The sequence below is a fragment of the Taudactylus pleione genome, unplaced genomic scaffold (assembly GCF_031769625.1).
Source record: "Taudactylus pleione unplaced genomic scaffold, aTauple2 ptg000556l, whole genome shotgun sequence".
In the NCBI taxonomy this organism is placed as follows: Eukaryota; Metazoa; Chordata; class Amphibia; order Anura; family Myobatrachidae; genus Taudactylus; species Taudactylus pleione.
Genome location: NW_028284958.1, coordinates 23,530,739 through 23,549,189, shown reverse-complemented (window position 1 = coordinate 23,549,189; position 18,451 = coordinate 23,530,739).

Sequence of the window (18,451 nt, the reverse complement as noted above, 5' to 3'; positions counted from 1 at the left end):
AATAGTGCCCCTAATAGTAATGCCCCCTAGTAGTAGTGCCCAGTAGTGAAGCCGCTTACAAAAAAAATACTATTACTTACCTTAAACCCCGCTCCCACGTCTGCTGCCTCTGGTCCGTCCGGCTGCTCTTCTGTCTGAACTATGGGAGAGACGTCATGACGTCTCTCCCATAGTGCACTGCACACACAGCGGGAGCCAGAGCTCAGGAGTGAGCTCCAGCCTCCGGCTGGCGGTGCAGGTAGAGAGCCGGGTGCCCGCTGGTAAAATCTCAGCGGGCGCCCGGCAAATGAAGCCTGTTGGCTGGCTGCAGGGAACAGCTCTCCCCGGTCGGCGGGCCACCCACCAGAGCTCTTCGAGCCACGGGTTGAAGACCCCTGCACTAGAATATCAAAACAAAGTGTCTATTTGTCTCTTATGTAGCCATATTGATATATGTCTAGAGTTTGTTCTACAGGGAGTATAGGGATATTGTGACAGATCTCTGAGATATGATATATCACAATTTAATAGTGAAAGTTGTTTTAGCGTATAAGATTAAATATAGAGATGAATCTTTGTAAAATGTTATGTTTTGATTGTAAAAGGGCGGAACTGGCAGGGGTTAATGTTGGATCATAAGCATGCAGAGCAGGGGCGGAGTAATATAGGTGGGAGTGATTTGGTTTCAGTCAGGAAAAGAGGATCCGTTTAGAGAGTGGTAGATAAGAACTGTTAGCAGCAGCTGACAGTCTGGAGTTCCCCTCACCAGAGGCTGCCACTCATCACTCCACCGGCGCTGTGTGAAGGGAGAGCCTAGCAGCGTCCGGGAGTGTGAGTTTGGGCAGGGCCAGTGTGAGGCTGGATGGGTAGATTCTTGGTCAGAGGTGACCACAGTTCCCAGCGGCTGTTCCAGTAGAAGGCGGCCGGAGGTGAAGAGTACTGTCGCGTCAGAGCCGGGGCCGGTCAGTAAGAGAGACCACCCATATTGAGACAGCTGACAGCCGCGCGTGAGTCCCAGCTACCGATACCAAGGCAAGGAGAGCCTGCATTATACAGGCAGCTGACAGCTAGTCTGGTAGCAGAAGTGAGTGAAGCTAACTAGTGTCAGTGGGAACAGCAGTAGCGCTGTACCTACACTGAGTACTACTACACCAGTAACTCACTCAGCTGGATCTCTCATACAGCATTAATAAGTGACCTTAAACGTAAACAGCACAGATAGGAGTTATTCTACCCCAGAAGTCACCTTGAGACTTATACTAACATTATTATTTGGAATCCTAGTCACACATATAGCAAAAAAGGAGGATAAGTACTAGGGAGATAATCCTGAGGAGAGAAAAGCACCTGGAGTACTAATTTATCCTGAGGTTTTGGGCAAGCAGCGACCTTCAAATTATCTACAGTACAAGTACTGATTGATCTAATCATTAATTGGGGACATAGCTCTGGCCCAGGTATAAAGTGAAAGGATTATATTACATCAATAACATCCCCACTTCTGGAGACTTATATATGATATTGTGGCTTAATTGGGGTACTGCTACAAATTCTTTTCATAAAACTCCTTCATTGACTCCTGTCTCGCCCGCCCTTATTGTGCTATTTATGTTAGTTTAAGAAACTATTGGTAATACAAGAAGTCATTTTTGAAATGTTTCAAAGACATTGAAAGCTGACCAATACATGGTGGATATTAACAAGGATGTCTATATACACAATTGATAGAGGACTTCATCAATTTGTATGTTCATCAAAGAGACATTAGTGTTAGAGGAAAGTGTAACTTTGTTATTGGTATATATGCATGTTCCCTAAATGTATGATGAAAACTATGATGTGTTGTTAATGTGTTTGCGCTCATTCTTTCACATCTGTTAACATAAAATAACAAAAGTCTATAATACCATGTGTTTACTTACCTGGAAGAGAATTAAGAAGTTCCCATTTCATCTGTACCTACAGGATTCAAAAGGGAGAAAGAAGTTGGTGATTTATTGAGAGATAATTATTGTGTGTACCAAATTGCAAAATACACTTAAGTTTAATCAGGCTTACCCAAGCGAGCCTAGGTATTATACACGCATATAATTAAGCTTGGGTGGAGGCACATTTTTTTAACCCAATAAAAAAAGGGGTTACACTTATGCACAATGTACAGGAGCAGTAACCCTAGCAGTATCACAAATACTAAATTTAATCCAATAAAGATGCAGTATCCATCCTCCAAACTTTTTCTTGACCAGTTTATGAACGAGGAATCACACAGGAGTATTTAATTTCCACAAATTCCAGCGTCATAAAAGTATAGTTCAATTACGATGTAGTATCCATCATACATGATGGTGAGTCAAACTGTGTACCATTCGGTCTTGATAAAGACCGAATGGTCGAAATGCGTCGGTGGTGGATGGAAGCGATACTGTGACCGGTCAAGAGTGACTTGGAGAACATCTCAGGGAGAGGTATTCATGCCTAGGCTGAACATCTTTAAATACTTTTTACTTGTGATGTGCTTATTGATTACTGTGTTCTGGTACGCAGTTTGACTCACCATCTTATTGGCCTTTTTACATGTCCTTTTATGTATAAATGTGTATGGTTATTAAATTATTTGATGCCATGAGAATCATACAGTATCTTTTGTTTTATTTTAGGTTCCATGTGTATACAGTGGTTAAGAAACATGGAGACTGCATCGTAATTGAACTATACTTTTATGATGCTGGAACTTTGAGAAAATCAATAATTCTGTGTGATTCCACGTTCATAAATTGGTCAAGAAAAAGTTTGGAGGACAGAGACTGCATCTTTATTAGACTAGACGTTCATGACGCTGGAACTTCAGGAGAATTAATACTCCTGTGTAGTATTCTTTTAATCTCTTTACTGTATTACAATAAGGAGCACGTGTCCTTTGTGTTGTTTTATGTTCTAAACCAGGAGTCACTGTCCATATTGGGGGACTGGGGCCAAAATTACACAAATCGCGTAATTTTTAGCCCTGCCCCCTCTCCACTATTTAGGGCTTAATAACGTAATGCAGCCAGCCCCACCCCCAAAGTGTCATCTGCATCTCCTCTCCAGGCTTATAGGCAAGTATGACCCACACCAATCACACTGATGACCGTACCCTACTTGCATGTAACATCCTGTATGAATTGTTAAATATGCAAGAGAAAATACTGTATTAGCTTCTTGTGCTGATACTGAATCACATGCAAAGTGACTGTAGATGCGGGCAGCTGCCGAAATCTGATTTACTACCTTAACGTAAAATGTGTTAATTTGCATTTGCGCACGTGCTGCAAGTGAGAACTCGCCATTTGCGTCCATTTGAGTTGGAGATCCATCCAACTCAAACTTAGCCCCTCTACGAGCTATCATTGAGAAAAAGATGACATACACGCTGCAGCATATTCTCTGCTCTGAATTTTCACACATATGTATCGCAATGTAAATGCAGAGGTGGAGGTAATGTTTAATTAAAGATGTGTGTGGACCCCTGTGTGTTGGTTTTGGATCTGGATTCTTTTTCATGTTTGGATTTGCAAAATCACCCTTACGTGTTTTGGATCTGTATTTATTTTAAAAAAAAATGTAAAAAAAAGCTATAATCATGTAATTTGGGCCTGTGTTTGTTCTTACAGTATTATTAACCTCAAAGACATGAATTTCCAGTCATTTTCAGACAATTTTGACAACCTCACAGTTCACAATATTGTTCACCAATATTGTCCAAAGGCTGGATGGCTAAAATAAGCAGCAGAGCAGCGGCTCCAAGACACACAGTTTAAAAGACTATAGCACATCTAGGAAACATTGCCACACAGCAGTGGCATACAGGATGGTATTTTAATAAACTATATGACCCCATAGAATGTTTTCATTAATCAAGATCTAGATCATAGGCCCAAGGGTAGCACAGGGAAATAGAGTTATGTGGTGAAAGGCAGGTAAGGGAAGGAAGGATTGATTAGTTAGTTGATTTAATTGTTTGATTAACAAAGAAAGGAGGAGGGGGGTAGTATGGCCAGCAAGTCAGCCTCTTATTTGTTTTTATTCTCTAACCAATGTCGGGAATCCTTGGCTATGAACATTGTATTATTATTATCTTTTTTAAAATGTGTAGTAAAGTATTAGAGCAATAACCAATATAAAATGTCTATGCAAAAAGACCCTCCCCAATGCTCCCCAAAAATACAGCCCATTATGAAAAGAAAAGTGGCGCGAGATGTAATTGTCCTTGGGACCTCTCACCCACCCTTATGTTGGATATTAAAAAGGATATGCACAGTTTAACAAACCAAGCACTTCAGTGACAGGGACTGCCAGTCCTTGGTTTGTTTGGTCCCCCAAAAAACAATTATTTGGAAGGACTCCCTCTGATCATTAATGAGGAGGTTGATGATGAGGGAGTTGGTGGGGGAGATTGCATGTGCTGGTCTAAACAGCTGAAAGCTGATACTGGACTCCTCGTTAATATTTTACAGATTATTATAATTTGTTAAATAAGTTATATGAACTCATTGCAAATGGCATAACAGGGAGGAGGTGCCTAGATGGTTAACGTCTCTACCTCTAATAACTTTGGTCTCACAAATGGTATAAATGCCTTCACAAATGTTGCCAGGACTTGGGTAACAATATTCCACAGCCAAGAGGTGACTTTTCTGGTCTTATGCCCAGGCATGACAATGGATTTATTTTTATCACTAGCAAGAACATCTGCTGCCACTGCTGGCTGACTTACACAAACAACATCCTCATCATCATCATCATCATCCTCATTAGCGTCAGATAGTACACAAATATCCTTCTAATCCTCCTTTTGCACTTCCACACTAGTATCCTCAATTTCTATTATGTCTCCATCTGGGTGCAGAAATGGTGGAAGGATGTTTCCTTACAAGTGCAGTATCAGAAATGTAAGACTCACACATACAGAAGCACTAGTAGACACCTGTAGACTCTCCTCAGGGATTTGTGATGTTTGCGAACACAGTTTGTTCTTCAGCCTTAGCAACCAATCAGATTCTAACTATTATCTTCTAGAAGGTGCTAAATAAATGTTAAGCTGAATCTGATTGGTTGCTATGGGCAACATCTTCACTTCTAAAAATCCGCACTTTAGTAAATATATCCCTTAGTGTTTTTTTCTGCACTGATTTGCCTGTTTTGCATTCAACATCTTTTCTAGACTCTGAGGGGTAAATTTACTAAGATGGGAGTTCTATTTAAGAAGTGATGTTGCCCATAGCAACCAATCAGATTCCAGGTATTAACTTCTAGAAGCTGCTAGATAAATGAGAAGTAGAATCTGATTGGTTGTTATGGGCAGCATCACTTCTTAAATAGAACTCCCATCTTAGTAAATTTACCCCTAAGTGAGAAGGTGTTGCATGTGAGGTTACAGAAGAAGATGCCTGACTGACAGTCGTTCTAGAACCACCTCTCACAAATAAAGGCCTGAGCCTTTCCTTGCCACTGTTTGTGGTGTATGGCATGTTGCCAATTTTATGTTTTTCAGCAGTAAACTTTACCTTTATTAGAGGTGATGTTTTTTTCTTTAACATTGTGAAATATTGTTTTGATTTCAGATGCCCTCTCATAAACCCTATATGCCCTCGAAGAACTAGTATCATCATGACTGGCTGCAGTGCTAGTACTTGGTTGCTGCTCCTACTCTTCTATCAACTGATTGTGATCCATATCGATTCACAGCACTCATATTATTAACGCAGTGGCACAGCACCTACTGCGCATTATTGTTTAACACAGTACCACTGGCTGGCCTGCTTGAACACACACAAGTTTTATAAAAGTAAAAATAAGTTTTTTTTTCTTTAAAAAAAAAAAAAAGACTTCACACTCCAACTGACAGCGCTGATATTAACGACAACTTCATTTAAGCAATGTGGTCACAAGCTACTTGCACTCCATGCCTTGGAATTGTGAGTGCAGGTCTGCACCCCAAATCTGGGAGTGGCGAGTGCAGTGGATTTCTGACTTTGTTTATTTGGTTAATTTTTAATTAACCTTTTGTGATCATAGCTTTCTCATGCACCCCTGTGCAAGCTCATTTATAATAGCCTGTGTCAGCTGCTTTTTTGGTAATATGATAGAAGCTATGTTTGGTGACTGTCTTGCCTTTAAAAGCCATTAGTTGGCAGGTGAGCTTTAAACCAGTTAACATTTTTTTCATTTTAAACCCTGTGATAGCAGCTACCAGGTTTCCATAAGTATGACAGATAGTGTAGGACCTGCAGAGAAGTGGGGTCCCGTGATGTGGGCTGCAGGCTTAAATGCATTGATCAATCCATGAACCAAAACCCCATTATTTATGTGTAATTGTGAGTGATTTAACAATGGTGAGTGCTGAGTTTTCTGTATATATATATATATATATATATATATATATATATATATATATAATTAGTCAGGTCCATAAATATTGGGACATTGACAGAATTTTCAGATTTTGGCCTCTATTCACCACCACAATGGTTTTGAAATGAAACAAACAAGATGTGCTTTAACTGCAGACTTTCAGATTTAATTTGAGGGTAATTACATCCAAATCAGGTGATCGGTGTAGGAATTACAACGGTTTCTATATGTGCCTCCCACTTTTTAAGGGGCCAAAAGTAATGGGACTAACAACTCAAAAGCTATTTCATGGACAGGTGTGGGCTATTCCCTCGTTATTTCATTATCAATTAAGCAGGTAAAAGGTCTGGAGTTGATTCTAGGTGTGACATTTGCATTTGGAATCAGTTGCTGTCGACTCTCAATATGAGATCCAAAGAGCTGTCACTATCAGTGAAGCAAGCCATCATTAGGCTGAAAAATCAAAACAAACCCATCAGAGAGATAGCAAAAACATTAGGTGTGACCAAATCAACTGTTTGGAATATTCTTAAAAAGAAAGAACGCACTGGAGAGCTCAGCAACACCAAAAGACCCGGAAGATAATGGAAAACAACTGTGGTGGATGACAAAAGAATTATTTCTCTGCTGAAGAAAAACCCCTTCAGGACAGTTGGCCAAATCAAGAACACTCTCCAGGAGGTAGATGTATATGTGTCAAAGTCAACAATCAAGAGAAGACTTCACAAGAGTGAATATAGAGGGTTCACCACAAGATGCAAACCATTGGTGAGCCACAAAAACAGGAAGACCAGATTACAGTTTGCCAAACAACATCTAAAAAAGCCATTACAGTTCTGGAACAACATCCTATGGACAGATGAGACAAAGATCAACTTGTACCAGAGTGATGAGAAGAGAAGGGAAGGAACTGCTCATGATCCAAAACATACCACCTCATCAGTGAAGCATGGTGGTGGTAGTGTCATGGCGTGGGCATGTATGGCTGCCAATGAAACTGGTTCCCTTGTATTTATTGATGATGTGACTGCTGACAAAAGCAGCAGAATGAATTCTGAAGTGTTTCGGGCAATATTATATGCTCATATTCAGTCAAATGCTTCAGAACTCATTGGACGGCACTTCACAGTGCAGATGGACAATGACCCGAAGCATACTGCAAAAGCAACCAAAGAGTTTTTTAAGGCTAAAAAGTGGAATGTTATGCAATGGCCAAGTCAATCCCCTGACCTGAATCCGATTGAGCATACATTTCACTTGATGAAGACAAAACTGAAGGGAAATGCCCCAAGAACAAGCAGGAACTGAAGACATTTGCAGTAGAGGCCTGGCAGAGCATCACCAAAGATGAAACCCAGTGTCTGGTGATGTCTATGCGTTCCAGACTTCAGGCTGTAATTGCCTGCAAAGGATTTGCAACAAAGTATTAAAAAGTGAATGTTAGATTTAGGATTGTTTAGTTTGTCCCATTACTTTTGGCCCCTTAAAAAGTGGGAGGCACATATAGAAACTGTTGTAATTCCTACACCGTTCACCTGATTTGGATGTAATTACCCTCAAATTAAATCTGAAAGTCTGCAGTTAAATCACATCTTGTTTGTTTCATTTCAAAGCCATTGTGGTGGTGAATAGAGGCCAAAATCTGAAAATTCTGTCAATGTCCCAATATTTATGGACCTGACTGTGTATATGTGTGTGTGTATATGTATATATATATATATATATATATATACACAAACGGCAGAAGGACTGGCACTCAGAGTACAGCAGTGTAACTTTACCGGGTGCCTCCACGGCAAATTGTAGAGTTCAAGAAAGGTGCGGCACTCACGGATAAACTGTACAGGCACAAAGGGTGTTTAACGTTTCAGTTCTTTATAACTGTTCTCATTCTGAGGACAGTTATAAAGAACTGAAATGTTAAAGACCCTTTGTGCCTGTACAGTTTATCCGTGAGTGCTGCACCTTTCTTGAACTATATATATTGTGATAGGATCACTGGTAAAGTGGTCTGTGGCAGGTACATTTGTCCCAGATTCCTGTCTTTTGTGTTTTAAACCCCCAGGAGAAAGTCTGCAGTGTAGCAGGCTTGAGTTTCGGCATTTTGAAAAGCCGGTTTGGGACCTGGGGGTTGTGGGTGAGAGGAGAGGGAGGGCTCCACCCACGGCCACTCCAGGTTTTGGTTCTCGCAGCCTGGTAACAGGCTTGTTAGTTTTCCACCTGAGAGTGGCCAATATAAGCCTAGTGTGTTGAGGGCTGATTGTCTCACCTGGGAGAGCAGACAGGGAGTTTGCTCAGAGACACTTGGAAAACCTATCTGTGAGTACTGTGCTGTGCTTTGTTGCTGGCAAGGGCATTAGGCCCTGCCAGGTTCTGGTAGTGAGGGAACTACCTGTGAAGTTAGTGCCCCGACAGGGCTAGGATTTATATTTATGTTTTCTTTATATTTCTGTCATTGTACAATAAAGACTGGCGCCGACCAGCTTGTACTTGCATCCAGACTGGTGTGCTGCTTCCCTGCTGCTGTGTGTGTGTGTAAGGAAGGAGTCCTCTACCCAGGAGAGGTACGTGGTGGCTGAGGAGCTGATGAGTATGCCCCACCGAGCCCCGATGGTGCACCGGCGAACTCCCAGAGACACTGGTAAGACTGTTCCAGGGGAGAAGGGTGCTGGGCGGTGGAATGTACCTAAGACTGAGGGTGTAGAACCTGGAGACAGGCCTGCCAGGCCGGGAAGGTTCTTTCCCCGTAAACGACTAGACATTAATATGACTCAGTGTTTCCGATGTGGTGGCTTCGGCCATATTGCCGCTAATTGTGCACTTACAACTGAACCTATGCAATGTGATACTGCTCATGTCTACCGCAGGGGGTCTTTCTTTGCACAGATAGCCTGTACGGCTGACCGGCAGGCTGAGACTGATAAGCACATGTGTGTACTCATTGTAGATGGCAACCGAGTAGAGGCACTGTTAGACTCTGGTAGCTTGGTGACACTTATAAAAGCTGAGCTGGTGAACCCCTTGAGGCATACAGGGAAAACTGTTGGTGTGACCTGCATACATGGGGCACCTGCTACCTTCCAAAGAATGATGGACAGGATTCTAAGGCCCCATAGACGGTATGCAGCTGCTTATCTGGATGACGTGGTCGTTCATAGTCCTGATTAGCAAACTCACTTACCCAGGGTACAAGCAGTGTTGGACTCCATCTATAAGGCAGGTTTGACAGCCAACCCAAAAAAGTGTTGTCTAGGCATGGAGGAAGTAAAATATCTGGGATACACCATTGGCAGAGGCCTGATAAAGCCTCAGCTCAATAAAGTTGATGCCATACAAAACTGGCCACGGCCTCTGAATAAGAAGCAGGTGAGAGCCTTCTTGGAAATTACGGGGTACTACAGGAGGTTTATACCCAACTTTGCCACCATGGCCGTCCCACTGACTGACCTGACCAAAGGCAAACAAAAAGTCATGGTAGAATGGAGTCCTGAGGCAGAGAAAGCTTTTCAGGAGTTGAAAGTAGCGTTGTGTTCCCAACCAGTCCTGATGACTCCTAATTTTGAAAGAGAATTCATAGTACAAACCGATGCATCAGAAGTAGGTATAGGAGCGGTCCTGTCCCAGAACAAGGAGGGTGAGGAACACCCTATTTTCTATCTTAGCAGAAAGTTGAATATACATGAGAGAAACTATGCCACAGTGGAGAAGGAGGCGTTGGCCATAAAGTGGGCGTTAGAGGCTCTCTTGGTCGGAAGAAAGTTCAAATTGATCACTGACCATGCCCCTCTGAAGTGGATGTCTGAAAATAAGGACAGTAATGCGAGAATTACAAGATGGTTCTTGGCGTTACAAACTTTTAAATTTTCAGTGGAACACAGGCCAGGAAGCCAGCTGGCCAATGCTGACGCATTGTTACGCGTTCATTGTTTGGGGGCTTCAGTTGTTCCGCCCCACAGGTCGAAACAAAGGGGGGGATATGTGATAGGATCACTGGTAAAGTGGTCTGTGGCAGGTACATTTGTCCCAGATTCCTGTCTTTTGTGTTTTAAACCCCCAGGAGAAAGTCTGCAGTGTAGCAGGCTTGAGTTTCGGCTTTTTGAAAAGCCGGTTTGGGACCTGGGGGTTGTGGGTAAGAGGAGAGGGAGGGCTCCACCCACGGCCACTTCAGGTTTTGGTTCTCGCAGCCTGGTAACAGGCTTGTTAGTTTTCCACCTGAGAGTGGCCAATATAAGCCTAGTGTGTTGAGGGCTGATTGTCTCACCTGGGAGAGCAGACAGGGAGTTTGCTCAGAGACACTGGAAAAACCTAACTGTGAGTGTTGTGCTGTGCTTTGTTGCTGGCGAGGGCATTAGGCCCTGCCAGGTTCTGGTAGTGAGGGAACTACCTGTGAAGTTAGTGCCCCGACAGGGCTAGGATTTATATTTATGTTTTCTTTATATTTCTGTCATTGTACAATAAAGACTGGCGCCGACCAGCTTGTACTTGCATCCAGACTGGTGTGCTGCTTCCCTGCTGCTGTGTGTGTGTGTAAGGAAGGAGTCCTCTACCCAGAAGAGGGACCCCCTAACCTAACTGTGTCACAATATCTATATCTTTTGGTAAAAGCTGGATAATGGGTCCTAGGGGTGTGGATGTGAGAAGAGAAGGGAGGGCTCCATCCACAGGCCATTTTAGGTGTTGGGCCTTTCACTCTGAGAGCAGGCTGATTAGTAGTTGCACCTGCAAGTGGTTCATATAGCTGTGTTGAGGTTTTGGTTCAGTGTCTCACATACCCTGGGGAGAACAGACACTGAGGTTTGTTCAGAGACACTGTGATATTTGAAAGTGCTGTGTTTGTGGTGAGGCAGTAGGCCCTGCCACTTGTAGAGAGGGAATAACCTGTCTAGTTAGTGCCGAGATGGGCTAGGATTTATTTTTATGTTTTGTTTATTTTGTTGTTTATATTGCACAATAAAAGTGGTTCTGACCAGCTTGCATGAAAACCCTGGACTGGTGTGCTGTTTCCTGGCTGCTGTGTGTAAGGAGGTGTCCATCTACTCCAGGAGAGGGACCCCCTACCCCAACTATATCACAAGTGGTGGAGAATGCGGGCAGACACACGGAAAACTGCAGCAAGTGGAAGAGTTTTGCATTGAAAATTTAAAGAGACAGACACCAATTTGTTGTTGGATGTCAACCTGTGTCTTATTAAATCCATGAAGGTGGCATCGGTAGATGCTTAGAGAAGCTAGATTCCGCTTCCAACCTATACCTAAAGACAACATGGAGGACATTGTTAAGGCCTTGCTCCAAGCTAAAAGAACTCAGCAGGAAACTAATAAAGCTCAGCAAGAAGCTACCAGGGTTCAGCAGGAAACTAACAAAGCACAGCAAGAAGCTACCAGGGCTCAGCAGGAAACTAACAGAGCTCAGCAGGAAACTACCAGAGCTCAGCAGGAATCCACCAATGTGCAATTATTGGCCTTGGAGACCGCCCAGAGGCAACAACAAGTCACCATAGAGGAAACCCACCAGGCCTTAAGAGAGGTGGTACAACAGCTAGTAGTCCGGTCTGGAGATGCTTCCCCTGCTTTTCCAACTCACACTCACACCATACGGGCCAGTCGCTTTCTGCAAAAGATGACCCAGAATGATGATGTGGAAGCATATCTTATGGTCTTTTAAAGAAAGAAAGAATTGGCTTAAAAGGGCAGTGGGCAAGTCTGGTGGCACCCTTCCTGTCGGGAGAACCACAGAAAGCCTACTATGACTTGTGCCTGACTGATGTAAAAGACGATGTTAAATTGAAACAGGAAATCTTAACTCGATTGGGAGTCACAGTATTTGTTCGCACCCAATGAGTCCACCGCTGGGAATTCCAAACAGAAAAGCCTCCACGCTCGCAAATGCTTGACCTCGTCCATCTTACCACAAAATGACTTCAGCCAGAGACTCTAACAGCACCACAGATTGTAGAAAGGGTCGTTATGGATCGATATCTGCAGTGTCTACCTGCAACTCTGTGCAAGTGGGTGATCCATGCAGACCCTAAAACAGCAGACCAATTGGTTGAACTGGTGGAGATGTATGTGGCAGCTGAGGAACTGTTGAGTGTGCCCCACCGAGCCCCGATTCTGCAACGGCGATCTCCCGTGATCACTGGTAAGACTGTTCCAGGGGAGAAGGGTGCTGGGTTGTGGAATGTACTTAAGACTGAGGGTTTGGAACCTGGAGATAGGCCAGCCAGGGCAGGAAGGTTCCTACGTAGTAGACTTGATAATAGCATGATTCAATGTTTCCGATGTGGTGGTTTGGGCCATATTTCTGCTAATTGTTCACTTACCTCTGAACCTATGCAATGTGATACTGCTTACGTCAATCGCAGAATGTCTTTCTTTGCACAGCCAGCCTGCACTGCTGACCAACAGGCTGGGACAGATAAGCAAATGTGTAGAAGGTAACCGAGTAGAGGCTCTGCTAGATTCTGGTAGCCTGGTTACACTTGTGAAAGCTGAACTGGTGAACCCCTTGAAGCATAAGGGAAAAACTGTTGGGGTGACCAGCATACATGGGGATACTCGCTATTATGTTACTGTGGAGGTGAACATAGAAACACAATGTGGTTCCGCGATAATCTCTGTGGGTTTGGTGCATGGCTTGATGTATGATGCAATATTGTGGAGAGACTCTGCTCACTTCTGGAAGTTGTGGGAAAGCCGATTTGTTTTAGAAGTATATAACCCCGACCCATTTGAGAAGGTTGCTGATGCAGTAGCAGAGGGAGTTTCTTCAGAGTCTGAGGTGTTTCCCTTTTCTAGTATGGTTGGCGAACCAGAGAATGCTGAGAATGATGGTGGCTCACCAAGTGATGTGCCTCCTAATGAGGTGGGAGGTGTTATTGAGCCAGTTGGTCGCCTGCCTGATCTGGAAGTCAGAAAAGAGATCTTTTTCATGGAGCAGTTAAATGACCCTACTCTGGTAAAAAGCCAGGGAAAATGTAAAAGTGGCAGAGGTTAATTATAAAGTTTACCAGCCTGAGAAAAGAAAGCCAGAACAGATATACCATGTAAATCTTATAAAACCTTGGAAGGATAGAGCAGCTCTGTCAGCCGTCCCAGCCCTTCCAGTAAACCCAGGGCCCTTGGTTCCCGAAGTGACAGTAGCTAAAACCCTGTCGGCAGTTCAACAGCAGGAAGTTAAGGAATTTCTTATAGGGTTTTGTTTTCAGATAACCCGGGCAAAAACCACAGTCATTAAACATGACATAATCACTGACTCAGGGGTTAAGATTAACCAAAAGCCCTATAGGTTACCAGAAGCCCAAAGAGAATCTGTATCTAAAGAAATTTAAAAAATGTTGGAATTGGGTGTAATTGAAGAAACGCATAGTGAGTGGTCAAGTCCCATGTGCTTATTCCAAAGCCTGTCGGGAGTGTGCGTTTCTGCAACGATTTCCAAAAATGTAACAGTGTGTCAAAGTTCGATGCCTACCCTATGCCTAGGGTGGATGAACTAATTGAAAAACTAGGAACAGCCAGGTATTTAACCACTCTAGACTTAACCAAAGGGTATTGGCAAGTGCCGTTAACTGAGAATGAAAAAGAAAAGACAGCCTTTTCTGTACCAGAAGGGTTGTTCCAATACAAGATGTTGCCCTTTGGGTTACATGGGGCACCGGCTACCTTTCAAAGGAGGATGGATAGAATTCTAAGATCCCATAGACAGTATGCTTCTGCTTATCTAGAAGGTGTTGTCATTCATAGTCCTGATTGGCAATGTCACTTGCCCAGAGTGCAAGCAGTGTTGGACTCCATCTATAGGGCAGGTTTGACAGCCAACCCAAAAGGATGTTGCCTAGGGATGGAAGAAGCAAAGTATCTCGGATGCACCATTTGCGGTGGTTTGATAAAGGCACAGCTTAATAAAATTGAGGCAATACAAAACTGACCACAACCCCTGAATAAGAAGCAGCCTTCTTAGGGATTACTGGGTATTATAGGAGATTTATACCCAATTTTGCCATTGCAGTCCCACTGACTGACCTTACCAAAGGCAAACAGAAAGTCATGGTTAAATGCAGTCCTGAAGCAAAGATGGGTTTTCAGGGGTTAAAAATTGCATTGTGTACCCAACCAGTTCTGATGACCCCTGATTTTGACAGGGAGTTTGTTGTGCAGACTAATGCATCAGGTGTAGGCATAGGAGCGATCCTGTCCCAGAGCAAAGAAGGTGAAGAACACCCTATTTGTTGATTAAGCAGGAAATTGAATGTACATGAGAGAAACTATGCTACGGTCGAGAAAGAAGTGTTGGCCATAAAGTGGGCATATGAAACTTTCAGATACTACTTGGTAGGAAGGAAGTTCAGACTGATCACTGACTACAGTCAAACACAGGCCAAGAAGCCAACTGGCCAATGCAGGTGCTTTGTCGCGTGTTCATTGTTTGGGGGCTGCAGTTGTTCCGCCCCACAGGTCGAAACAAAGGGGGGGGGGATATGAGATAGAAGCACTGGAGAAGTCTGGGATGGCAGATATGTGTGTCCCAGATTCCAATCATACAGTATGTGTTTTAAAACCCCAGGAAAAGTCTGTTATGCCAAAGAAGACCAGAAGTGTCGGCTTTTGGTAAAAGCCGGATAATGGGTCCTAGGCGTGTGGATGTGAGAAGAGAAGGGAGGGCTCCATCCACAGGACATTTCTGGTGTTGGGCCTTTCAGTCTGAGAGCAGGCTGATTAGTAGTTGCACCTGCAAGTGGTTCATATAGCTGTGTTGAGGTTTTGGTTCAGTGTCTCACATACCCTGGGGAGAACAGACACTGAGGTTTGTTCAGAGACACTGTGATATTTGAAAGTGCTGTGTTTGTGGTAAGTCGGTAGGCCCTGCCACTTGTAGAGAGGGAATAACCTGTCTAGTTAGTGCCCAGACGGGCTAGGATTTATTTTTATGTATTGTTTATTTTGTTGTTTATATTGCACAATAAAACTGGCTCCGACCAGCTTGCACGAAAACCCTGGACTGGTGTGCTGTTTCCTGGCTGCTGTGTGTAAGGAGGTGTCCATCTACCCCAGGAGAGGGACCCCCTACCCCGAATATATCACAAAATATATATATATAGTATAGATATAGATATATGCACTACCTTATACTAATGGAGATACGCAAAAATAGTCAGTGGTCAAAAGTGATTTCATTCGAATGCACCAGTTGCTCAAACAGATAAATTAGTATTTTCTCCCTGCACCTCTTTTGGATTCCACCTGTACATATTTACTGTGAAATCAATTGTTAAAGGATCTGATTGGATTTTTCAGCTTTTTAGACATTGGGATCTCCATCTCTCCCTCTGTTCTGTTCTGGAATTCTCCCTCTTGCTTTTCTCTCCCACCTTCTGCATCCATCCTCTGTGCTTCTGCAGGAGGGGCAGAGTCACGCTAATGAGTGTTTTAGCTATTCATTTGTTTTACTCGCAGCCCATAATGAATTAAAAGGCGGGGGGACTTTGGAGACCGATTTTTAATACAAACTCCCCTCCTGGTGCCGACCCCGACCGTCAGCGCCTTGCCCGTTACTAGGGCAACCACAGGCATTTTCATGCAAATTGGCTGCTCTATGGATGAGATGGTGCCGGAGCATCCTACAACTAATCATGATAAAATTAGTTTCACTATATTTAAATGACTCTACCTAATGCATTATATCCATATGCATGAAATTGCTTCGGCTAATGCTCTGCATAAAATAGCAAAGACGTTGCAAATTACCATATTGCCGGCCCTAAAACAGGTTGCCATAAAGAAGCCCCCTCCCACACTTACAGGATTTTTTATTAAATGACTCACCCCCAAGGCATTTATTAGACATGCTGCGTTGGGAAAATTCACATATAACCCCCCAGCTTGTTCTTTACAGAGAGATGTTTATCTGTGTTAGGCAGTGAAAGGGTTAACTCATTGAGAGGCACTTACTGTAAGTAATTACTCTGCTGTTTAGTTTAACTCTGTAGTGACAGCTGCAAAACTGTGGCTAATGACATTACTATGTACTACCTGTTGGTATTACAGTTTATTGACTGAATCAATGTTAGGCAAGTTCACTAAGAACTAGTGACCTCACTGAGGTGCGAGGCACAAAGAATGCACAGGTAATTGTGTACAACTGCACTACACAGTATGTTTTAGCCGGCAGTGCGCCAAGTAATCTAGTTATTTTTAACCAAATTTGCCTTCATTGATGGAGGTAGAATTATTATTTCTTATGATGGAAATGACTTGGTTTTTGGTTGGCTGAATAAATCTACCTATGTATGAGGTCACCAGCTAACCACATTCCATGGGCCCATTCATATCCGGTCTTTTCGTTAGAAATAGAAAGGTTGCCCTTAGTGTAGGAAAAGAACAAGCTACAAATCTATTAGTTTGTTGGTGACAAACAACCACATGGTTCTGTATGTGATTTGCTTAAGGATTCACCTTTCCATTGCTTTCAGGAAAAGAACTTTGCTTACTCAAGGATTTGGATATACTGTGTATATATGGGGTCTATTTACTAAGCCTTGGATGGAGATAAAGAGGATGGCGATAAAGGGCCTGATTCAGCAAGGAATGCAGTTGCTTATGCGTATGCAATCGGTCGATTAATTTGCATTGCACATGCATCACGGTGTGCATGTGCAAGCTAGGCGCTGCGCTAGGAATTGCGTGCGCAGTAACTATGCAGACCCTTGGCAGAGTGATTAGCAGGTAGTGCCGTTTGTGGGTGGTAACGGGGGAGTGGTCGGGCGAACGCAGGCGTGCCAGTGTGTTTAAACACCATTGCAGGGGTGTGCATAAATTATCCACTGCGATACCAGATACCGCCTGAGGCGTCATAGGGCGTGCATAAGTAAGCAATTCCTGAGTAAGGTCTGGGCTTCTCTAATTGTCCGATGTTACTCGATGTTACCGATTGTTTCACTGTGTCGGTCAAGTATATGGATGTGAGTAACGGGAAGTGGGCATCCTTATGTCAGGCTGCGTTCGCAATGTGAATGCAAACATTTAAATATCACCGCTGATATTAGCAACTCAGTCGCGTGCGTATAAGCAGAATAGCGATCTGTGGTGAATCAGGCCCATTGTACCACTCAATCAGCACCTAACTGCCATGTCACAGACTGTTTAAAAAATGACAGTTAGGAGCAGGTTGGCTGGTACTTTATCTCCATTCACTTTATCCTCCTCTAAGTAAATAGACCCCTATGTACAGTACCTACTGTCAGGGGTGCCGAGAGGGGGTGGGTGCTGCAGACCGCTACCTCCCGCCACACAGGGGCGCCGAAGGGGGGGAGAGGGTCCAAATTACCCGGGCCCGAGCTTGCTGGAGAGGCCCTGCGGGGGCCCGGGTCCGGCACCAGTCCCCCGTCCTCTTTGTCAGCTGAGCAGCCCAGCACGCGCTGCTGTGTGCTGGGCTGCAAAGGGAGACTGCTTGCTGCTGCAGAGCAGCAGCAGTCTACTCTGCCTGTGGGGGGAGCGATCATCATGTTCGTGCCCACCCCTGGGTTTGCGCGGGACTGAGGGGCTTACAGCGCCCCCCTCCCCAGCGCGCAGCGCCGTTTCCCGGCGCTGCAACTAATTTTTTAAAGGTGTTTTTCCTTAAGGGGGCGTGGCCACATCTCCTGTGATTAGGTCATGCCCCCTTCACCCGAGCTGGCTCTTGGCAGGTGCTGCTGCTGTTGTTACTTAAGTTTGGGCAGTGATAGAGAGGACTTTTCTTGTAAGGAGGGGGTCTGGCCACATCTCCCCGGTTGGTCACACCCCTTCCTCTACCTGGACCTGGCAGAGCTGTCGGCAGCCCTGTGTACTGTATGTTGTGTAACACAGTGTATACAGAATCAATATAGGAAAAAACAAACATCACAATCAGACGAGAAACATTTTAATTGAGGTCATTCTTCTAACAAGCTTACATTGTAATTGAGCAATAGGAACAACAAATGACAAGGTTAAAATAGTGCTGTTGTTTGTAATTCATGTTAATAAGAGTTTGTGATCCAATAGGTGTTTGTAATAGGGGCCATTTTCCCAGCAAACTGGAGTATGCGGAAATGTAAGTATAATTACCT